Genomic DNA, 15,938 nt, shown 5'->3' with positions numbered 1-15,938 from the left:
GCTACTAAACTCAGTGATTAGAGATTACTGGTAATTTTAGTTAGTTGTTGTAAAAACTGCTTGAAAACTGAAATAATCTGGTAATTGTGTGTATTGTTATAACTAGTACTGAAGAAGCAAGAAAAGCATCTGACCAGTCCAGTGACAGGTGTTTCCTCCTATGCAAGGAGATGAGGTACAAAACTTCTTAACCTTTCTTTATATTGTATGTCATGAGTGGCGAGTGGGGAGATGACTATATGAGCCAAGTGGAAATAGCAAAAGTCAAGAGCTTATATCATGAGCTCAACTTGACTTTAAAGCTATAGCTGCTTGGAAGCTATAGAGGTTTCTCTATGGCTAGGAGACTGCAATGGTTCAGCTTATAGGGTAAAGGAAGAAGTTTCATTATTTTAATGAAGTATCATTATTTTAATAATGATAATGTTGGCAGGAAATGATGTCCTCTGGCTATTACTGGGGACAGAATGCTTTAGTGAGTGGACTAGAAGGCTCTTAGTCTGACCTAGCACATCAAATTTTAGGTTATGTTCCTACACAATTTAAAGCTGGACCATGATGAGCTTGAGCAGTGGTTCACTTGCTTGTCACTGTCATCCAGATGGCTTTAAAGAATTTTTTGATGAACATGTTCATCAAAGTACAGTAGCCACTAGTAACTCTGTTGGATGGGTGAGGTGTCATAATCAGATCACATTGCCTTAGTGTGGGCATCCAGGTCCTCCACTTTAATTAAATTTTGGAGGAAAAAAAAAATCACATTTCTCTGAGCTTATTTTGCATCCCAGTTGTGGGGATGGGTGACACTAAACAGCAAGGTTTTTAAAAAATGAAACAACAACAACACAAAAAAACCAGAGGATGTGCTGGTCACCATGGAAACCAGGCTTTTGATGAAGTGGTTGTATATCTGGTAATACTTTATACAGAGTTCTGATTACAATAATGATCCATGTTATTTTTTTCAAATCCTTTTCTCTTCTGCTCTATAGTTTACTTTTTAGATGATAGAAAGGAGGAAAATGCAAAATATGGAGATTTGTCTTTACATTTCAGAAAAATACTTATTTCAGCAAAATAGTAACCCATTTTGCTGAAACAAGGTCTTTATATTAGGCTAGAACATGCAAATGGAAGCTATAGCAAAGGAATTCAGTGTTTAACAACTCTTTGGATGTGTATCGAGTTTAAAGGCCAATTAACTCAAAGAATATGTGGAAAATTGTGTCAATAAAGCAGTGACTAAAATTGACAACTTGTAGAAATAATGCCTCTGCATTTGTAAACCTCCAGACATACAGCACAGAGTCTCATGATCTTGGGGAAGTTATTCATGCATGTCCACACACTGCAAGCATTTTAGAAGTTTCGGGCATGTTAGAAGTTTTTATTAAAAATATTATGGAAACTCTGTCTGTCAAGGCTTTGCTGAGCTCAGGTATATGAACCGGGCAGTAAATATTTGAAAGCTGAGCCAGAAGAACCATCAATGGCTGAATAAAGATGGCTTTACATAAAAATCTGGGGATTGACTGTTGTAAGCTTCAGTGAAACAGCTTCTGCGGCACTTCAGAATAACATCAGATAAGGTTATCTTCACAAAAATAGGGCCTTGAAATTCTCATTTAATGGGCTTGTGTATATAGGAGAACTAATATAGGACTGAGGTAGTTTCAGTGCGTGTTTTAGGATGCAATCTTTCCACTGTCTGCCGTTTCATGAGCTCAGTGATATTGTTCTTGGATCACGAGCACACTGTTCACTCTTACTTAGAGCAACTTACTAGTGGAACATTAAACTAATAGTAAATCCAAGTCTGAAAAAATGTAAATGCAAATTTTGATGCGCATAAACTTGACTGGTGATATACATGTTTTTCTTTAAATAAGGAATGTTTACTATCAGTTATTACCAATAAATTCTTTATTGATGTTTATCAAATTTATATCTTAGTATAATTTTAATACAATATTTTTTAGTATGGTATTTCCTGATCAGATGATGATAATACAGTATCTGACAAAGATACCATCCTATTTCACTACTTCCTGTGTGTATTCAAAGTAATCAAACATGGTTTTCATTCTTACTGATAGAATCCTTTATTAGGAGAAGAATATATAGCCTGGTTTTGTAGTTCTTCAAAACATCTATTTGTCTCGGGCATATACAGAAGAGGGTTTAGCTCACAGGAAAAATCTTAATTTTTTTGTTTGTTTGTTTTCTGGCGTGCTGTTTAAAATTCTCTTTGGCAACTGAGGAGATCTGACACAGAATACTGCAAGACTTAATAGATGTATTTTATTCTTAACGTTGTTTTACACTGATTTAGGTTTCATTCTGAAGCATTTAAAGATGCATTACACTTCCAGCACACCAGTTGTCTAGAAATTGCTTGCATGCAGGATTACTTGCAAATTTTGATATTTCATTTAAAAATCTGTTTATACTTGTTTCAACAACTCTGTGATAAACATTCATTTGACTCTGCAGATCCTGTGCGTGGCTGTCAAAAAAAAAAAAAAGCAAACCCCAAAATAAAAAAAACACAATAACAAAACCCCTCCAGGTCTGTAAGCAATAGTCACCTTTACAAATCTATTTGTTTTATTGCATTTAAGACACTTATTTTTTTGTGTTGAATTCCTCCCTTTCTTTCAATCTGTTCCTTCCTTATGTAAAGTAAAGATATTCTGGCTTTTTACAGTGCAATTGCTTAATAAATGTAGAATTTTCTGCGATGATGACAAATGTATTAATTTAGTTAGCTGGGCTGATTTTTCTAAATCAATATATCTTTATGCAGAGCACTTTTGGGAAAAGTAAATAGTTAATCAGTGTAAATGTATTAGTAAAAGACTCTGAAAATACTAATATCGGATTATTCCTGTTTAAGTTATTTAAAGTTATTAGAACAGTTGTTTTTTCTTTTCTAACCAAATGAAAACATAAACACATTTGAGGTCTAGACTTTATTTAGCCCTCTGAAGAGGGCCTTAATTTTCTTAGCTAAATAAACCAATTAATCATACATACTGCTGAGACCATCATGGATGTTCTAGCAAAATACTTTAGCTAATGTGTAGTTCTAAGCATGTGAGTAACCTTTTCACTTCAGAGGTGCTTTTGTGGGCTTTTGGCCTTGAATGCTCAGTATCTTGGTTGGTGCCTCTCCAGTGAGCGCATTTGATTCTCTGCGCACATGACCTGCGATTGCTTCGTTGTTAGTCTTGGGGAAAATTGTCAGTAGGAGACTTTTGGGAGGTTTTACTTATGAAAACTGTTTTGGCAGCTTAAGTAATAAAAGAATTTGGTCTGCATTGAAATAGAAACAAAGTCCTTTACTGATGCTACAACTTTTTGCCAGAAGTTTGGAGTCAACGGTCTCAAAATGCACTTATTCTTGGGAAACTTTGACATTCTGTAATGTTGAGTACCAGCAGGAATACATGCAGGTATTAAAAAATCTTGGTGTCTTCTGATGCTTGACTTATACTTTCAAACTTCAGAAGGCTTTTCCCTCTTAATGTTGTTCAATAACAAGTTGCAGCAGAGAAACTCTGTACTTGACTGTGTGTGGAGCAAGGTGGGGTGAGGAAGTTATTCTATACAAGAAAAACAAAATTCTCTGAATTGTGATTCAGTGGGACACCTGGAAGGCTCCTTTTGCATGCCAGAACTGTTCCCTACATTTTTATTCTGCAGTGTGGTTGGTCCCTGTGGAGGGCTGAAAGCAAACTGAAAATTGAAAGCTTTATAAGGTAAGCGTATGACAAATATTCCTAATGGTTTGTTATTTATGAAAAAGCAGGATGGTCCTGAGGGCACTGTAACCACCTTCCCCAACTCCCCCCACCTCCCCACACACAGAAAAAGAGGTGCTTCAGGAGTTTCAAGTGACAGCTCAGGGAAGGATCTGTCATCTTATAAAACAGGCTTTGATTCTTTTGTTCTTCTCTGCAACTTTGTCATCAGGAAGAAGCTCTTGGCTCTGACAGACTAAATTTGTACTGCTTTCACCTTCTCAATCTTGTTATTAAAAATGAATCCCAATGAAGCTGGCAAACTTAACGTACATTACTCCTCCAATTACAGTGAGTATGTATAGGCAGCCACTTGGAAGGTGTAAAGAGGAGGGGATGGATACCTTCTGCCAAGCTGCAAGGGCAGTTTGAGGTCTGGTATCACGAGAGGCCAAGTTACAGGGAGAAACTTTCCTGTCTGGCATGGATTAGTGTGTCCTCACAAGCAGAGGTGATGGAAAAACAGCTCAATCCTTCGTTGGCTACCTCATGTTGTGTTTGGAAAAAGGTGTTGCAGCTGCTGAAATGGCTTCACTTCCATGCTGGTCTGTCGAGAGGCTTTGATTTTTGCACTGAGGAGACACTTGTGCTGTCCTGGCACTGGCATTGTGGTCTCTTCAGCGGGATTCGTGCCCTGCAGCCCCTTTCTCCCAGAGAAAGTGCTGCTGCCTCAGCAGAGGCAGGGCAGCCGTGGGGGCAGAAGACCTGCACCCTGGCCCTGCAGCGATGAAGCTGCAGGTAGATCCATGGCAACCTACTTTAGCTGACTCCCACATCTGCCTAGACAGAGATAGCAAAAACACACCGTTCCACATGAGCAAGTGGAAGGGGCAGAACAGCTCAGCTCAACCAAAGGAGAGAAGGTGGACGCTGGGTTCAGCCTGACCATCCCAGGTGGGTGGCCATGCCTATGGGCATAGGGTTGTGCTGCTCAGTACGTCCTTCTGTGCTTAAGGTCTGCATGCAGGTTATTGAATAAATATTCTGAAACAGTGCAGCTGAGGGGTGCCAGGATAGCCCTGGTCATAAAGCAGGGACAGGGAGGACCTCTGGGGGCAAGGAAGGGGATGTTGTACTGTGGGTGAGGACAGGATCAGGCCCTCTGAGGGCCATCCACAGCCTGATGGCCTGGCCCACCCTTGGCCTCCCTGTAAGACTCATGGTGGTGGTCTCCCAGTCACCCTCCTCGCTGACCTGAATTGATGCCCAAGGGTGGTTTTGTAATTGTTTTGGTCAAATTCAGGCTGGGATCAGAAAACAGATGTGTTTCATCTAGTCAGGAATTTATCACCTGAACTAGAATCTCTGAAAGGGAAACCAGTGATAAATTGGAAGATACCATACAGGAGAGCAAAACCCATCTCGCTTTTCTGCAGCGGCAGCGATCAGGACAGCATGACCCTGCGTTGTCTTGGGGACACATAGAAGTGTGAATGTAAGCTGCTCTCCTGACTTTAACTGTACGCCGAGCCTGACTACCTTTAAAATTAGCAATGTGTTTTTCTGAGTTTATGGGCTATGAGTCTAGCTGTTCTGCTGCTTTATGGAAATCTAACAAAATCTTCCTTTCCGAGCCCCAGGAAATGAAACGACTGAAATGTGAGGGAAGAAGGTGAAAGGAAAAAAAAGGTTTTATAGTAAGAGTTGATATTAATCATTTGTTTCATTTATTTTCTGCATGTCATATTTAGCCAATAGTTCAGAGTCTTGTTTGGTTTTCCATATGTGTGGGTGAAAAATTATCTTTTTTCTGGTTTATCATTACTTCTTGCTCTACAGCTACTTATGGTGGTAATATTTTTTTTTTTGTCACTTACTTCTTGACGGTCTTTATTAAGTGTGGAGATGGCCATTAATCTGAATAACAAAACAATTACTTCTTCCAATACCACACAAGCGCTTTGAATCCACAACTGCTAAGTATAAAAATGAGGCAAAACAGCAACATTAGAACATGAATCTGTGGCTTTAGGAAGCATGGAGTGTGTTGAAAAGTTGGCCTGGGGAATCTGTTAGTTTTAAGGACCCTTTCTCAGGCTAAGATAAAAAAAGAGAACCAGAGCATGTCTGGATACAAAACCTCTCCCTGCTTTCAGGACTGTCTTCAAATAGTATTTTTACTTCAGATGATAATAGTATTTAAGTTGAAAAAATATATGTGCAAACGGCAGCTAATACTTCCTAGTATGCACTGGTCATGAATTGAGTCTTTGGTGGTACTGGGGAAGCTGAGGGTGCATCATGATAAGCAAAAAGTGTTTAAGTTTGTTTTGTAGTTCTAGCCTCTTTTGCCCAATTATCTCCTGTGTTTTGCAGAGGACATTTCCCCCACTGTGTGTGCATGGGGAGCCGCAGATGGAGCACTGAGGTGTATCATTAGTGCCAGCTGGACACTGCTGCTGCATGATGCTTTAGCTGCAGAGTAATCAGCACCTAAGTCAGCAATCTTTCCACCCAGTCTTGGTTTCATGTAACAGCAGCAGCTATCAAATCTTTAAGTAACACAACAGCTTTTTCCACTAGGGATATTCGTGCCCCTTGAATCTTCTTTCCTTGCATATGATTTATTGGTCTCTCAGGCAACTTGCTCAAGACATAAAACAACATTAATTCCAGATGTCAATGTCAATTCTTTGTAGCTAGCTACAGGAGAAGGTCAGTTGCTCTACATCTGGATTTCCTTCCTGGCTCTTTCTGTTGAACTGTTTAGGTCTTGGTATTTTTACCATCTTCCATCACAATGTGTAGCTGTCTTCCATGTTGCCAGCAAGAGTCTGAGACTGAACTGCTTTGCTTTCCTGAGAAAGGTGCTCTAGGCTGGGTGAAATATTTTAAAATTAAATATAACAGCAGTTACAATGAAAATAATAAGAAAATAATAAATTATAGGTTCACCACCAGAAGGGATTTGTGGGGAAGGGGGGAATGGGAACTAATCCAGTGAATACAGGTGAGACTTAATGAATCATCTTACTCAAGCAGGACTGTTGCAACATCAGTGCCTTTTTGCTTTTGATGTTGTTTTCAGACAGCACTTGTGAAATATTGAGTATTTCCCAAATTTTTTATATTTTGGCTGCCATTTTTCCTTAGATTAAAACTTTAGGCGTGTGCCAGATCTCCCCAGGCTTACTCGACTGGTCCTGTGTGTCTGAGCAGCAGCTCTATGATTAGGTGCAGGACCTATTGCGTTGCGCATTTGGCTTCCTAGTGCCCTGAGGTTATTCATTTCCCACCAGGCTCCCAGGATAAGTACTAAAGTTAGATAGGCAACACTACAAACATTCTTTTTCAAAGTCTCTTCTCCAAAAATATATTTTGAAAATTTGAAAAACAGTTGCCAATTGCTTTTTTCCATAATTATTTTCTTCCACATTTAAGAAAACCCAACATCTCAATTAAGGTGGGAGAGGGGAGGTAATCGATAAAAGGGTTTCATAAACCAAGAACTAAATAGAGCCCTTCTGTCTGCTTACACTGTTCCATAAAGATTTTTTTACTTAACTAAGCCAGAAGAACCTGTAAAAGTATTGTAGAAAACCTTTCTTTCTTTTTCTTTTTTTCTCACTATAACTCTTCAGCTGCCAAGCTGAAGTAAGATTTGTGTTGACATCTTTAGGCTTTTGCCTTTTTGTGACTTTCTACACTGGAGAATCAACAATGGTCTAAAAAAATTAAATTATGTATTTTAGTTCACACATTATTTTTTTTTTTGGTGTCACTGTAGTACAGGCAGGGATAGTCCTCAGTAAATACACACAAAATACTGAGTTTGTCACAAACAGATACTCATTTTATTACATTTTCTCTATTATATTAGGTCTTAAGTACCATGTTATACCATTTATTTCTTGGTGGGGAGCCAGCTCTTTTGAGCCCTTTTCAAAAGATCTTTTACAAGGGGATGTGAGCTGCTATTAAAAGGTTGTTTTGAAATACTGTTGTCAGTCGCTGGCAGTATTTATAAATGTGGCCTGGAGTGATGCATTTATAAGTATAGTTCCAACCATATCAACTGCTTCAGGATTTCTTTTCTCATTTTCTCTTGCTTTTGGTATCACAGAGATCGAACAGGATCATTAACGGTGGCATTTCTACAATTTCTTTTTCTCACATTAAAGATTCATTAAAAGTCAGAAAACTGGAGTAAATCATGGGTCTTTGTGGTTAACTTATGTCTGTTCCATTTCTAACATTTCAAAGGTTGAATGTCAAAAAATTGAGCCAGTTTAAATGGTCTGTGCTTCTGAATGAGCTGAAATAATGGACCAGCTAAATAGGTAGTAAGTTAATTCTAAAAATAGCTTCCCCTTCTGGGAGAACACTTAAAAATAATTCTATTACTTTTTCTAATATGCACTTGAAATATTTCTAGAAAAGAAAAACTCCTTTAAACTTTGATAAAGGATTAGGACATGGGCAACTGATCGTGGCCTGAGTAGGCATGGTGGTATTTAAAAGGTTATCATTAGATGAGGTCGCTTTCTAGAGCCCGATAGCCAGGTTTTGGAACTTCTTGGTATGAGCCCTTCTTTGAATGTCCTTGTTGGGAGGAAGAACCCAGGACAAAATTACCTTCTTTTCTTGTTTCTGCCTGAAATACCAGTTAGAGATATTCAGGTGCTTTGATTATGATGTGTGTATTTGTTCATCAGGTTATGATTATGGTTATCATTAGTGGTTACCATTACCAATTTTGCTGTTGTTTTGTTCCTATTTCAGAGTTTCTTTGGTTGGTTGTTTTTTCATTGTGGGGTTTGTTTTGTTTGCTTGGGGTTTCTTTGAGTTGTCGAGTGATTTAGGCTAAAAGGCACTGCAAATCTTGTCCAGCCCCCCACTGAAAAGAGGGACAGCTTAGATCAGTTTAGACTTTGGTTAGTTCAAATTAGACTTGTATCCTTTAATAAAGGAATAGTAAACCTGAAATCAAGAGTTAACACTTTGTCTCTGCACAGAGATCATGCATTCTTAGTGATTGTTTTGTTTTAAATTGTTCTTTACCTAAACCTCTTAAAAGTTAGCAGTGAAGGTACCAATTGTTTACTTGCTCAGGAACACTCTCTATGTAAACTCTCAGATGTTTGTCACACTTGTGTACGTACATCTCCTAATTGGTAACGTTTTTGCATTTGCTTCATCATGTTGGGGTGTCTGACCCCAGTGGACTTGCTCTCCAAATCTCAGTGGCCTGTGTGTGACACCTAATGCTTTAACTCCTATATCCCTGTGCTATGTTCTTAATGTTTTGTTTGCACCCCCTCTCACCATCTATTTTGCAAATTGCAGTAGGAGTAGGGCTGGATGTAGCTATGAAACTGTATCATGGAAACGGCAGTGCACTGGATATGGGGAACAATTTACTGGCTGATGCTCTGTTGGGGCCATTCTGATGTATCTACCCATGCTGGGTCCTTCCTTTCTGCTTCAGCATTAACATTAGTTCATTTTTCTGCTTTCATGAAGATGAATGATTAGAGTATAATCACCTCTGATTTGACTAATGGTCTGGCACGGCTCTAAGCCACCTGCTTTAACAGTGGACTGGAAAACCCTCATGAGTGTCTGGGGGCCTGTCTGTTCCTGGCATCTGGCCCTATGCTTTCTAGGTGGCATCCTTGTCCTGACTCCTCTCAGGAGCGCAGCATCACAGCCCCTCACTGCCGTGTTACCTGATGTAACATACCTGTCTCCTTGCAGGTAAAATGTCCCACCACTCCTCTTTGGTCCACAGTCAGAAGTTAAAAAGATATCTGGGGATCAATATGTGAAGAATATATATATATAAAAACATATTTATTTTTTTTTACATGCGTTGTTAAAGGTTTGTCATGTTCATCTAGTGCAGCAATCTGTTAGCTCTGAATCTACTTTTGGATCTTGCCATCTTCTGCTTCTGGTAATTCAGTGCTTAAGAACTTTCATAGAACTCACTGTTCTAAAGAAGCTTTTTATTACTAGTGCAGCAATCTGTTAGCTCTGAATCTACTTTTGGATCTTGCCATCTTCTGCTTCTGGTAATTCAGTGCTTAAGAACTTTCATAGAACTCACTGTTTGTTCTAAAGAAGCTTTTTATTTTTTTTTTTCCTTGTCTCCACTCTGAATTCCTAGCCTGTTGACATCAAATGTTGTTATGGGCTTTAAAAATGTTCCTTTTATTTTTCTGTTTTGGGGGTGGGAAAGCAGATCTTCTAAGTTTTGGCAGTAAAACGTAAGTGGACATCAGTTTAATTCTTTATTGGACAGTCATCTTAGTGCTGTAGTTACCAACACTAGGAACTAACCTCCGGGTTGGGCTTTGATTATGAGATTGTCCTTTGTGTAGTGTAAAACGTCACTCTCCAACAAATTGTCCTGTAAAGGTTTGTCTTTTTTGTTTTTGTTTCAAATGACCAGCAAACTTTTGTTTGCATCGACAGTAAATTACAAAGATGTGTGACAGAATGACTTCCTGTACTTTTTTACGGGAATTTCCTTACTATTTTTTTGATTTTGAGCAGACTACCTTCTGTCCATCTGATCTAGATTTAGTATAGATAGAAGTATAAGTGTTTTGTTTAGAGGAGAGGTAATTTTTATGGGCTACCTTAAGATTCGTTTTATTGTTAGAAGTTTAATTTTATTAGTTAAGGAAGTAGGTAGAAATAAATAGAATATTCTGTACCATTAAATTATGATCTGTTAAGAGTGTTTTAACTGCTTCATGTGTTATGACACTTGAGTCTTGATAAAATCCATGGTAACTTCACATTTGTTGCATGAAATATGTTTAATATGGTATGCATCAGAAGCATAACTGAGTTGAAAAGGTTTAAAAATGCTTGACAGCTAAATATTTAGTATCGGTTCCCTACTTAAAAAAGCAACATTAAATCAAGACTTTAGTTTGGTGGGCTCTGTATGTTCTCTGCCTATACCTACCAGCTTTGGCTTCAAGCTGCAATTGTTTTTGTTAGAGCTGCCTTGAAAGATGCATTAATAAAAGCTGTACTTTATACTTTAAGAAATGTTACCTGCATGTAATTTTCTTACTTGATTTATAGCGAGTCTTATTCTGAGGTCCTGAGTTAGACCAAATATGATACGACAGATAGTGGAACTGATAATGGTGTGCTTGGTATGAGTTATGTCCCTCAGCTACCTCCACATGGGTTTGCTTTTACTGGCCCCTTCAGAAAGAAGGGAGGAGGTGAGGGGAACATGCTCACATTGGTGTAAAATGAAAAATATTGTATATTTATGCCTAAATATTAGAATTTGTGGATGTTTGGATTTTTGCATTTTGTTTTGGTTTTTTTACAAAATGAGGGTGCACAAGCTTATTCCCTTTTCCCACAATTAAGCTATCTGTAACAATTGCTTTTATATAAAACAGCTAGGAAAATTCTCCGTAAGTGAAAAATATCTCTATAGGCAGCTTGCCTAGACAAATTCCTTTTAGACAAAGTCTCTAGAATGCAGACATGGTCCTTACAAATTTTTCTGCCAAATGATGGCTAAGAAACATATGTTTTGGAGTTTTTGAGATTTTGGGGGGGGGGGGTTTGTTGGGTTTTTTTTTTTATGAACTGCTTTTCTTCCAGGGATTTTGACTTCATCATTGAAAAGACCTTTTTTTATTTATTTTATTCTTCTGGAATAAATCTTAGAAGCTCTCTAATTACAATTAGAGATGCTATAGACAGCAGTGGTCTTTTCTATCCACACAGTTTTGTCAGTTACTTGTGCTGCTTCCCACCTGTGTTAGATTTAAATCTTTGTTGCAGAAATTAAAGTCTTTAGACTCATCTCTTCTATCTGGATATTTTTAGAACTTCAGAAATGTCTGTATGGATGACAAAAAAAAAAAAGGAAAAAAAGAATCTAGGATAGAATTTATCAGTGGCCATTTTGATTTTTGCTTAACCAGTATCATCATCTTGAAGTCCATTGTGCTTTTTAGTTTCCTTTCAGAACCTTCTTTACCCAATTTCAAATGATGCATCAGCAGTATGAACAAAAGCTTGTTCCCCCACTTTTCTAGTAAACAAAGACTGATAAAGTTTCTTCTTGGATTGATATTGATAAGTCCTGTTTCATTGTTAAGAAATTTGAAAAATGCAATCACTTTTTTATAATTATGAATTACTTATTTCTCTGAAGATCATTTAAGAACATCTTTTTCCAAGGAATTGACATTTTGAAGAGTGAAGTCTTACTAAGAAAAATATATTAATTTTATATCTGTAAAATGAAAATGATACAATAGAAAAAATATTTGCTATATTGACAGTCGTGAATATTAATGTGTATTTAATACAATAGAAAAACAGGTAAGGTGCCTCTTATAACTAGGAAAGAGTTTACAATACATTAAGAATTGAATTTTCACTTAAAATGTGTTGGTCTGATATAGTTCTGTTGTAGAAATAGTATAATTTTCCATAATATGGAAATATTCAGTAAACATTCAGTAAATAAAAAAAAACAGTAATATTTGGTTAAAAAAAAAAGCAGAAATATTCAATAAATATTTCTGTTCTGTATTTAGGGGGAAAATTATATCATAACCTGAATCACTGAATAGTTTCTGACTAGAAACCACAAAATAAATTCTTTTAGAATCAGCAGAAAGATATCTTCTGTTAATGTGTTTTAAAAGAATTGGTTACATTCCTACTTGACCTCAAAAAAAAAAAAAAAGTCCTGAAAAATTGCAAAAGAACTCTGTGACAGACCAGAAAACATCCAAACCTGCCATGATGACACCTAAGGAGAGATTTTTGTCAGTGCTCAATACGTCAATGTAGAGGTTAAAGATCTGATAACTGAAAGCACTTCAGTCTAATGGATAATAAAAAGAAAATAAATCAGAAGGTTGAAGGATGCTCAAACTGAGCAATACCAAGCAGTAATTTTCCTCAGTCACCTTCAGCCAAGATAAAGGTAGCAGAAACTTTTCTGCTTTTTGTTGCTCTCATCAAGCTCCTGAATACTAGCCACCAGAGCTGTGCTTGAACACCCTGAGAAGGCTCACAAGCACTCTGATCAAACAGGGAAGGAATGTTTTATGTGTTTCTTGCTTTCTTGGTTTTGTGATTTAACTCTTCTCTGTTTCATTTAGAGCATAGACACTTTTTTCTGCATGCAGGAGTGATCCTGACACCTTGGAGAAAGAGAACTCTTGCACGTAAAATACCCATTGAAAATTTAAACACCTCTCCCTGAAATCTATGTTTTATTCCTTTATATTTAATGCTGCTTCTTCCCTCTCTTGTCTGCAAAGTGTCCTGTTCATACATTCACCTGTTGATGTATGCTGCTGAGCTGGGACCTGCACACTGGCAGACTCCATCGCCCTCATACCTTCCTAAATCCTTCACTTCTTTCTCAGCAGTTGGCAGTTCATTTGAGGCTCCAGCAGTGAGACTGGAGCTGTATTAAATTCTGGGTATCACCTTTACCTTCCAGCTCAGGAATGTTGATTTTAACTGTTGCCCCATAAAGTATTGGACAGGAACAGAGAGAACAGCTCTGGACCCACCTAGTCCTTAGTTTATTTTGTTTTCTGGACAAACAGGTAGATAGGTAGGATAAAACACGCTGCAGTGTTGACTGCAGTGTTGTCAGCTCTCTTTCACAAATAAAGTGAGCTTTTTCTCTCCTTTAGATGTAGGAGAACAGCTGGCTTCTGTATTTTATTTTATTTTTTTCAGGCAGCAGTTGTTTTACTGAAATGGAAGGGAGAATAATCTTCTTTCTGTGGACATGTGTGTTTTTTTCCCCCCATTACTCCTAATCCCTGAAATGGTTTAAAAGATAGCACTTAAGCAGGTTGCCAGCGTCCCTGGCACGCAGTTATGGCCTCACCAAGCATTGAGGCCTATAGAGAGGACCATCTGCAAATGAAGGAGGAGAGGAAAAAATTGGTTTCCAAACCATTCCCTCAGCTATAATCAAAGTGCACCACAAAGAAATTGGGACCTTTTGTTCACCAGAAACATGGACCCTGCACTAAATCCACTCTGAGCATCTGTCAGAGACTTCTTCCAAATTCCAAATTCTCAATAGGAGCTTAAACCTAAATTAGTAGAGTGTTCAATCCTCTGCTCTTAGCTGATAGCTTGAATTAATTACTCTATTAGCCTTTCTTCGTATCTTTTGGCTTGTTCTAGCTGTCACCAGAGAGCACGTGCATGGAACCACAGCAGCTCTTCACACTTCTGGGCACATCCTCTTCTCACATCTCTTGTGTTTACACCAGAAAGTTGAGGACAGATCCCCTCAATCCCTTCCATTTTATAAAGTTCAGGTCAAGGTTTCTTCAGCATGAGACTCGTTGCAAAATATTCATAGCACTGTCCACTAAATTTTGTCTATGACCTAGCTTTCCTCTCTCCAGAGAGCTGCTACACCAGTGTTTGGTTTTCTCTATGTGTCCTTATAGGGAAAAAAAGGGAACTGAGAGTTTTGTTTACAAGGGATTTGCCTCCAATTTCTCCTCTGTTTATTGCCTAGTTCAGGACCTTGAATATATAACATGGGGAAAAAATCCTATTATTTTTTGGCTGTGGAATTAATATTAAACCATTGTCTTATGGGGGTGCATGTGGACAGTCTTCTGTATATGGGTATATTGAGACAGATTTTGAAGGTCTCCCATACTCAGTTTCCTGAAACAGAAACTACCTACTTCACCAAGCATGTTCTGTATCAAATAATAATCTTTCTGCTAGCATTGCAATGTGTTTTGAAACCTTACTGCAGAGTTTAAATGTGTTTTCTTCTGCTTTTCTTGTGCTTACTTCTGTGTTCATTATATTTTTATTTCTGGTTATCTATATGAATATATGCTGTTATTTGTATATATCACATGTGCATTATTTGTATATGTTAATTGCCCTCCTTTCTTATTTATTTGTTTAATCTGTCCTTCAACCATGCCTTCTATATCTTGTGGTTTTTGGACTACTGGCATTTAAGAAAAAGGAGGAATAAATATTATGTATGTTCTGTTGATAGCATGAAACAAGCCTATAAAAACCTAAATGAGATGCAAGAAAAGTAAGGCAGCTTCCAATTTCCTGTTATCTGAGGTGAGAATTTTTTTTTTTGAGAAAAAAATAAAAGGAAGAAAAAGTAGTTATGTTTATGACCAATATGTTATGTCAGTCTTGTGTTCTGTGAAAATCACTGCTGCCTGCTAGTGGAATTTGTATGCTCTTGCACTACATTCACACTTCAAACATTTCAGAACAGATTAGTTGTATTAAATTGCATTTTAGATTGTTAGTCTGCACTTCAGGCTGTAGAACTTCTGTGTTTTGTTTTTTGTTGTTTTTTTCTTAGCCCCCCCGGCTTGTTGTTAGCTGGTATGTTCTACAAGTACTTGATACTCATCAAATAATGCGGGTTCCACTGCTGGGAACGCTTTGAGGTTGTTAACCCCACACATCCCCTTTACATTACATAGCATTTTCATCTTCTGAAATGTGAGTATCAGGTGGATGATATTCATGTTCACTTTGCAATACAGTGGAAATCCAGGACTGACAGCTTTAAAAATGTTTTGAAAAGGTAAGCATCTAACTTTGTCTACTGGCAGAGTGTCTGCTTTAAGGAAATGCAAATTTATATGCTGTATTTAGGTTTGCTCCACTGTGGACTGCATTGTGCAGTAGGACCAGTAGAATTTCTCCCCCATAGTCAAATGCAGGCATTTGTATTTTCAAATCGGGAACATCCCCTGGAAGTTACAGTGTTTGACAGCTTTAATGTCAACTGCATCACTTTCCTGAGTGGATTGGTTTGATGGGTTAAATGCTATAGAAAAGTTTGTCTCTAGATCCTGGACATCCTTATTGCGAATCAAGTTGAGGTCTGTCTGTTTCTTTTATTGTTGTTGGTTTTTGGTTGTTTGTTGGTTTGTGTGTTTTGTTTTTTTTCCTTGAGGTCCAATAGTATGATAGCAACACAAATATTTAGTTGTCAACACAACATCCAGTTGTCAGCTTGGCAGGTGAGGGGAGAGGGACCCTGGTTGTCTATTTTCTGTGGATCTGGTGCTGTCAGGGGTCTATGATGTCATGTCAAAGCCAGCGCTGGCTCTAACAAGGCAGTTCACAGTAGCAGGGCTGTGCTGTATAATCTTTTACAGA

The sequence above is a fragment of the Calidris pugnax genome, unplaced genomic scaffold, assembly GCF_001431845.1.
Source record: "Calidris pugnax isolate Ruff unplaced genomic scaffold, ASM143184v1 scaffold44, whole genome shotgun sequence".
In the NCBI taxonomy this organism is placed as follows: domain Eukaryota; kingdom Metazoa; phylum Chordata; class Aves; order Charadriiformes; family Scolopacidae; genus Calidris; species Calidris pugnax.
Note: the sequence above shows the minus strand (reverse complement) of the source record.